This window comes from Nicotiana tabacum, chromosome 6, assembly GCF_000715075.1.
Source record: "Nicotiana tabacum cultivar K326 chromosome 6, ASM71507v2, whole genome shotgun sequence".
NCBI classification, from domain to species: domain Eukaryota; kingdom Viridiplantae; phylum Streptophyta; class Magnoliopsida; order Solanales; family Solanaceae; genus Nicotiana; species Nicotiana tabacum.
In genome coordinates, this window is record NC_134085.1 from 140268192 (window position 1) to 140277072 (window position 8881).

Below are 8881 nucleotides of genomic sequence, written 5' to 3' on the forward strand. Positions count from 1 at the left end.
ATGAACCCAATGCGGACTGTACAAAACCCTTTGCGGCCGCATTGCCTGGTGGCCTAAAAAACATACTCTCTGAACTTCATATTTGCGGACCACACAATGGTGTGCGGCCGCACTGGCCCTGTTTGACTGAGCTTGGTCTTGTCTTGGTACTTGTGCAAGTTTCACTCCTTTTTGAGCTAGTTTTTGACACCTTGTCACCTTGTTGATCAAACTTGCAATCAAGCACAACTTGTGAGCCTTTGGGACTATTTTGCATACATTTCTAATCAAAACTTAAGCAAGAAGGAGTGTAAAATGCATCATAATCCCTAGTTGTCACCTAGCCTAAGAGACTCCCACGAAAGTGGTACTAGTAATGATGGGAGTAGAAGACTGGATTTCGATGAAATTGATGAACGAAGAGATATGGAATACATAAGGATGGTCACCCAAAAGCAGCAAGCAGAACGTTATTACAATAAGAAAGAAAAGTTCCGGCCGCTCAAAGTCAAGAACTACGTACTCAAATCCAAAACTCAAGCAAGCAAAGACCCACGAGAAGGAAGTTGGGAACAAACTAGGATGGTCCGTACAAAATCATGGCCAAAGCAAAAAAGGGTTCACTCCAATAAGAGACAATGAAAGGAAAGCAATTAGCAAATAATTGGAACATCAGCTACCTCAAATACTTCAATTTCTAAGGGAAGAAGTATCCCTCAAGTCGTACCCTTTTTCCTTCACTTGAGTTTTGACTCAATAGGGTTTTCTCAAGGAGGTTTTTAACGAGACGACAAAGGGAACACTTCGAATCGAAGTATGTGAGGGAGGGACTGTTTCTCGTTCATTGCCTGACTCCTCAATACTTTCAAGTCAACCAATGAAGGGACTAGGTAGCTTGGGACGGGGACTGAAACGCCAGCACGCCAAAATCTATAAATCTCCCCAATCATATAACCAGAAGCAGCAATGTCAAAGTAATAAGAAACTTATATTTATCAGAGCTCCTTTCGAGTTAAGGTCAAGTTTGACCCAGTTCTGTTACACCTCGTATGTTTAACAACCTTGATATTGTTATATATATATTTGATATGGTATTTTGAGTGGAACATTTTTGTAAAAGAAAAAAAATATGGTTTGAAAATATGATTTTATATAGTTATTAATATTACTACTTTCAATTATACACATAATATAAGAAAGTTTATGAGATTTTCTTTATGGTAAAGATAGAAATTATTTTTCACAAGAAAATTAAGGTTAATTTTTTTACCATTTTAAGAATTAAGCGTACAAAAATTTATACTCTTTATATGAGATTAGGAAAATTAGAAGTTGAGAAAATATATGTATTTCTACATGGATATTTTAATGAAATAATAGTGTATGTATTAATTTTATACGGTACCACATGACCATGATAGTAAAGTATATTATAGTAAATATATAAAGTGTATTAAAAGTGAGTAGTATTTTAAGTAATTTGAGATAATTTTTAATTACGTAGATAATTGATTAATTACCGAGTAGCGATACATCCCCTAATTAACTAATAAATTAGATAAGATTAAACTTTTTTCCACCCATCCCACGTGGCAGCCTAGCCTTAAGGGAGATTGTGACACTTACAGTTCACAAATAGGTGTCAACCAAAAATTTTACCCTTTTTAGTACTTGATTTGAAGACATTTGAGTTGCATACGCTGATATTTCTTAACTAAATAAAAAAAGAAGTACCAATCTCAGCAGTGTTTCACTTAGGAATTATGCTCATTACAGGCTGTCTGCAATGTGTAGTAAATATGAGATTCTTGCACTGATATGAAGCAGATTCTTTTTGGCATACATCACGGATGACCATTTTGAGAACAACTGTATGCATGCAAAGAGATGAATCCTATATGATATAAAGGAAGTGTGGATAACTGATACACTTGGGATACATTAATCAAATATTTCCATTTTAATACGAGGTGATTGTAAATATCTTAAGATGAAATGGAGCTGTCCTGAAGGTCATTAAACTAGAGTGGGGCAGTGTCAATTTTTAAGCATAGCAGGGGTGCTATTTACTTCCGCTGGGCAATGAACAATAATGGTTACTCTGAGTCAAGTAGAGAAATGATAACTTTTGGCAACATGTAAGTTGTTAGAGTTGTATTGTTCACTTCTGCCATCTGGTTCATGCGGCTCATGTCTCAATTGTTCAAGGGGTCCGGGTATGTTAAGACTATCCTTTCTTTCTTTTTTAACATGATCTATACGGAACGAAACGAGCAAATACACAACTTTCATAAATGACTCTGCACATAAAAATACAATCTTTACGTAGTAGAGTGAGTTTGGTACGAAGGAAATATTAATTTTCCAAAAAATATTTTTTTTAGAATGAGTAATTTCCTGGTAACCAAGTGCCAACAAAATATTATTTTTTTTTTATCAAAAGAGTTAAATACTTCCCTCACTTATGTTTTTCCCTAACTAAAGTGGTTACTAAAACTTAGAACAGGTTTTGATAGTGATGACAAAGATTGCTTGAAAAATATTTTTTCCAAAAAGATAAAATGCTAAAAGAAATATTTCTACGTTGAATCTCTTGTATAGACCTAAACAAGATATTGGATAATGTCATAGCAGAGAAAATAAAACCATATTCTTAGAATTATAAAGTATTTCCTGTTCATCTTAGTCCTTTTACAAAAATCTACTCACAAGTTTTACTCTCTAAACCAACATTTCAAAATTGATTTTGTAAATGGCAATGCGTGTTCCATGATGTAGCTTTATTGATACGACTTTATCTTGACAATACAAAGAAACATCACAATGATATAAAAGAAGAAAACATTCCTTGGTGAAGTTGTTCAAAATTGACAGAACAATTTGGTTTTAATAGTAGTACAATATGTTCGGGTGTGTTACTCGTAATCGTTTTCATTTGAGTCCTCCTTAAGGCCCAAGGACATTAATTATAAGGCTTAATTCCAAGATGATTCAAACTTGTAATTCTAGAAATGCTTATGTTCTTAATTTCTCATAAGTCGTATTATTATATCATTTGTTTATGGGTCTCAGAAAAAAAAATATGTAAGTTAAAAAAAGGTTATTTCATGATATTATTCAAAGGCATAATGGTCTTATGATATTCCGAAAGATTTTATTAACGTACTTCTCATGCTTGCATTCGTTTACATGTGCATTTACCTATGACTCAGACGGCGTTATATACGCGTATATATAAGTATATATATGTATATGGAATATGAGAAAGGTTATGGCGTTGTATATGCACCACCACCTGATCAGATGGTATATGATGATGATGTTTCCCACAAGTGGCCGAGATGATATGATGGGATACCCTCAAAGGCGTGATGATGTTATGGCGTTATATACGCATATATATAAGTATATATATGTATATGGGATATGGGAAAGGTTATCGCGTTATATACGCACCACCACCTCACCAGCTGGTATACGATGATGATGTTGCCCACATTGACTAAAATGATGATGGGATGTCCTCAGAGAGTTTATGATGTTATGTATGTACAGACCTATGCATTATAAGATATTTATACGCATATGCATGATATTATAAATATTTCATTATTTACAGAGTTATCCAGACTTACAGGTTAAGTCCTCTACTCCATGTTTCTCAGATGCTCTTTATATATCTATTTACATGTCTTACATACTCAGTACATTATTCGTACTGACGTCCTTTTGTTGGGGACGCTGCATTCATGCCTGCAGGTATAGACAATCAGTTTGACGAGTCCTCATAGTAAACGAGATTAGCATTCAACGAAGCATCGGTAAGACTCCACCTCATTCGGAGCACGGCCGAGTCTATGAGTCGTCGTGTCAGAGTTTTGCTACAGACTTATGGGTAGGTCGATACCTTGTCCCATTTGATGTCAAATAATCTTGGAGGCTTTGCAGACAAAGGTTTATTTTATATAGTATGTCAGAGGTCTTGCTGGCCCATATGTATTCATATTTTAAGAACGATAGTTTATTGATACAGTATTGCCCACTTATAGTTATGCACTACAAGTTGTGGCCAGGTTGGCCCATGATAATTACAAAAGGAATGAGTCCAGCTAACTCGACCTATGTATGTTCTAGTTTTGGTTGAACGATATCATGAGTTATAGAGTGGTTCGCTCGGGCCAGCATGATACTGGGTGCCAGTCACGCCTCTCCAGGTTCGGGCGTGACAAGTTTGAACAACACATATCGGCCCTCGACCACGATTTAATAAAATGTTAAGCTCGACGCAGTTCGAACAACACCTATCAGCCCTCGACTGCAATTTAATCAAAGGTTAAGTTTGACCCCATTCGAACAACACATATCGGCCCTCAACCGCAATTTAATAAAAGGTTAAGTTCGACCCAGTTCGAACAACACCTATCGGCCCTCGGTTGTGATTTAATAAATGGTTAAGTTCGAACAACACCAACCCTCGTCCGCGATTTAATAAAAGATTTAGTTCGACCCAGTTTGAACAACACCTATCGGCCCTCGGTCGCAATTTAATAAAAGGTTAAGTTTGACCCAGTTCGAACAACACCTATCGGCCCTCCGCCGCAATTTAATAAAGGTTAAGTTCGACTCAGTTCGAACAACACCTATCGGCCCTCGGCCGTAATTTAATAAAAGATTAAGTTTGACACAGTTCGAACAACACTTATCGGCCCTCGGTCACAATTTAATAAAAGGTTAAGTTCGACCCAGTTCGAACAACACCTATCGGCCCTCGACCATGATTTAATAAAAGGTTAAGTTCGACCCAGTTTGAACAACACCTATAATCCCTCGACTGCAATTTAATAAAAGGTTAAGTTTGAACAACACATATTGACCCTCCGCCACAATTTAATAAAAGGTTAAGTTCGACCCAGTTAGAACAACACTTATCGGCCCTCGGCGTACTATAATAAAAGGTTAAGTTTGACCCAGTTTGAACAACACCTATCCACCCTCCGCCACAATTTAATAAAAGGTTAAGTTCGACCCAGTTTAAATAACACCTATCAGCTCTCAACCGCAATTTAATAAAAGATTAAGTTCGACCTAGTTCGAACAAGACCTATCGGCCCTCGGCCGTGATTTATTAAAAGGTTAAGTTCGATCCAGTTTGAACAACATTTATCGGCCCTCGGCCGCTCTTTAATAAAAGGTTATGTTGGCCTAATTCGAACAACACCTATCGGCTCTCGGCCGCAATTTAATAAAAGGTTAAGTTCGACCTCGCTCGAATAACATCTATCGGCCTTCGTCCACATTCAAAAAGGTCAAGTTCGACCTCACTCGAACAACACCCATTGATCCTCGACCACGTTTTGACAAACTTTGACATATAAAATGACAAAGGCAAAAGTATGAAGGAGCAAAACACGCAAAGTGCAGAAAGAAATCACAACAAATAAGAAAGGTACAAATGAAAACAAAACCAACTCCGATATTTATAAACAAAGGGTTCTTACAAAGGCTTATGAAGACACCAGCAAAAATACACAAAAACGATAGAAAAAGCAAAGAGTAATGCTGGTTGATCGGAGCCAACCCTACACCACTACAAAGTAGCGAGAGTGGTCGAAGCAGCTTTTACCCGAGATGGTCGGGATCGAATCCACAGGGAGCTAGAAGTGGGAATTGGATTCCTATCTAAACTAGAGATGTGTAATTGCTCTTAATTACTCTTTCAAACATCATTGATTTTGATATTACTTCTAATTTTATGCTAATAAGATGCTAAATTAAGCTAAGAGTAAGATACTTGAAAGGTTATCTAAATAGTTAAGGAGGCACTACGAAAGTGACTTTCTCCTAGGTGGATACTTGACGGGTTCTTGAGTCTAAGACAAGATTATCATGTTGGGGATTACGATATAACCAATGCACAAAACTTCTCACTTTATACCTCTCAATAGTTTGAGTGATTTTGCCCTAATTGACTTTCTCAAGACCAATTGAGTATGATAATTTGTGCAATCAATTAAGGTTCAAGTCGGGTATTACTATCTCTAGGTTTAACTCTTTAATTTGGGCTATCAATCTCTTAAATACGCCCCAATTCCTTGTTGGACTAATTTTCTTATACTCAAGTTCTCTTTCTCAAGAAGAATCCAAGTCAAATAGGCACAAATTAGTGTTTGCAACCACTAATTCAACATGGAAAACATAAATTATTCCAAATATCAAACACCCCTAGACATTCAAGCCTTAAAACTCAAGACCCGTCAAATAATCACACTAGAGTTGAGCCGCAACCCTAGATAATGGGTCTATCTACTCATAATAATAGAAGAAAACTGATAAATAGATGAAGAAAAATCCATAAGATTTAATTACAAGCTAATACTTGAAGATTCAATAGTAAAACTACTCTAAAATTACTCAAAATGGTTAAGAACTATTATTCACGAGCACAGCTGAAAGTTAAATTACAATTGATGACCTAAAAATGGGAAAAAAAAGTATTTATACTAGGCCAATTTTTTTGGACAAAAATACCCCTGCGGGGGTAGTGCGGTCCGCACAAAATCGAGTGCGGACGCGGTGAGGCTTCTTGGCTTTAAATCTCTGCTCTCTGAACTTGGCCATCGCGGGCCGCACAAAATGCACTGCGACCGCGGTGGCTTTTATTGCGGTCCTCACAAAAAGGACTGCGGATCGCATTGGCTATTTCCTTAAAACTTCCAACTCTCTGAACTCCTTCTTTGCGGACCGCACAATCTCGATTGCGGCCAGGGTGAGGCCATTGCAGTCTGCACAAACTGCTTTGCGGCCGCATTGCTTGAGTTTCCGAAATAAGCACCTCTCTGAATCTCCTCACTGCGGACTGCACTAAATGGAATGCGGACGTAGTGGACCTGTTGCAATGTGCTTGAACTTGTTCTTGGTACTTGTGCATGTTTCACTACTTTTTGAGCTGGTTTTTACTAGTTGTCACCTTTTTTGCCAAACCCTGCAAACAAGTACAACATGTAAGCCTTTGGGAATATTTTGTATACATTTTTAATCAAAACTCAAGTAAGAAGGAGTGTAAAATGAACCATAGTCCCTAGTTATCTACTCCCCCAAACTTAAGCTTTTGCTTGTCCTCAAGCAAACAAAATAAGACTAACCCCTTAAGAGTAAATCCATGAAAATTCAATTGACCTAAAGTGACCTCATCTTGCATCAATTGGGACTAACAATTGCCCTCAATTCAAATTAATCCTTAACATCATTCGACCTGCTAAACACCATGGATTTAGTGCGACACAAGAGCATTAAGAATTGACTCAACCCATTAAGGGAAACTCTTTTTAGTGCTTTGGTCATTGTGGAACCTAAACTCACACATCCTCAACTCTCCATAAGCAAACCTCAGTTTTAGATTGTAGCACTCAGAACGAGGATAGTGGAAACACACTCATCTCTCTCAAAGAAAGGTCACAAGTCCGGCTCTAAGTACCATAAGCTTGCCCCTTATGTGAATCACCACTAATGTAAGCTTCATTTAACTCAAGATCATATAGGGCTTTTATGGATATATAGTAAAGACTTTTGGTTCAGGGTAGGAAATGTTTGGTCTCAGTAGGTTCCATCTTCCCTTTAACACTTCAATTTGCTTCATTTTGGCACATATTCTCTTCACTTTTTGAGTCATTAACTCCTTTCTTAGGAGTTAGAGAGATACATTGTCACTCTTTATTATTCATTTCAACCCTTTTTCTTTTTTCTCAACTTTCCACGCCTTTTATCTCTTTACTTTTATTGAATCCCTTCATTTTTTTCTACATTGATCATTCTTTTTGTCTTTTTGATTTTCTTTCTTTTTCATTGCCTTTTTTTTTTCATTTTGTACCTTTTTACCACTTTGTTGTATTCCTAGTCTCTCCTCCCAAACTTATGCTTTTGCCTTGTGCTAAGGAAAGATCGGGTGCCAAGAGAGGATATTTTTAGAACGGGTAAAGGCTTGTATCGTGGTTTTCGAAAGAAAAAGGTTTATGGCTCAAAAGGGATGACTAGGGATATTATCATTGGTAGGATATGGAAGTGTTCAAGATATCATTCGGATCAAGGAGAGCCTATAATCACATCTCAAGTCAAATTACACTTAGGATTTCGCCTAGACAAACATTCAAGGCAAGTTCTAGACTAATGGCTCAGGACTTGGACTTGCAGTTCAAATTCTCACCACACAAGCTATGGGATTGCTAAAGAGACAGAGTAGGGGGCCCACAGCAACCTTAGCGAAGACTTGAGCAACACAATGGTCCCGAAAAACCACTTGATGATTGTCAGCCAACACAAGAGTCTCAAGGTCACAACTTTCACCATCATATATGCAACAACTTGTTTTTGACCATAGGATTAAAGGCAAATGTGTTAGACCCAAGTGAAGCTTTGCTTGAGGCACCATTACTCATTAGCTACTATTTACACAAAAAGCAAAAAATAAAACAGACTCAAACCCTTAAGAAGGTTGTTATGTCATCCATCACAGGAAAGAGCCACCCGGTTCACACAAATTCTACCTTTGGAAAGAACCGTGGCATTAAGAAAACCAAAGGCTTATTGCACGCAAAAACTCAAAATAAGAAGCTACGAAAATAAAATAAGAAGCTACGAAAGGAAAAATGCGGAAAGTAAAATGAATATATACAAGAGGGGATTTAATCGAATATACATAAGGGAGAATGGATATATACATTAGAACGTAACTTTATATACATACCAAAAGTAAAAAGTACGAAAGGTGCAATAAAATGATAAAATTATATACATACCAAAAGTAAAAAGAAAGCATAAAGAAAAAGGTAATGTCATATATACAGTCATCCAAATAGGGCTTCCCCCTCAAATGAAAGATAGCATTGTCCTCAATGCTAACTAACCA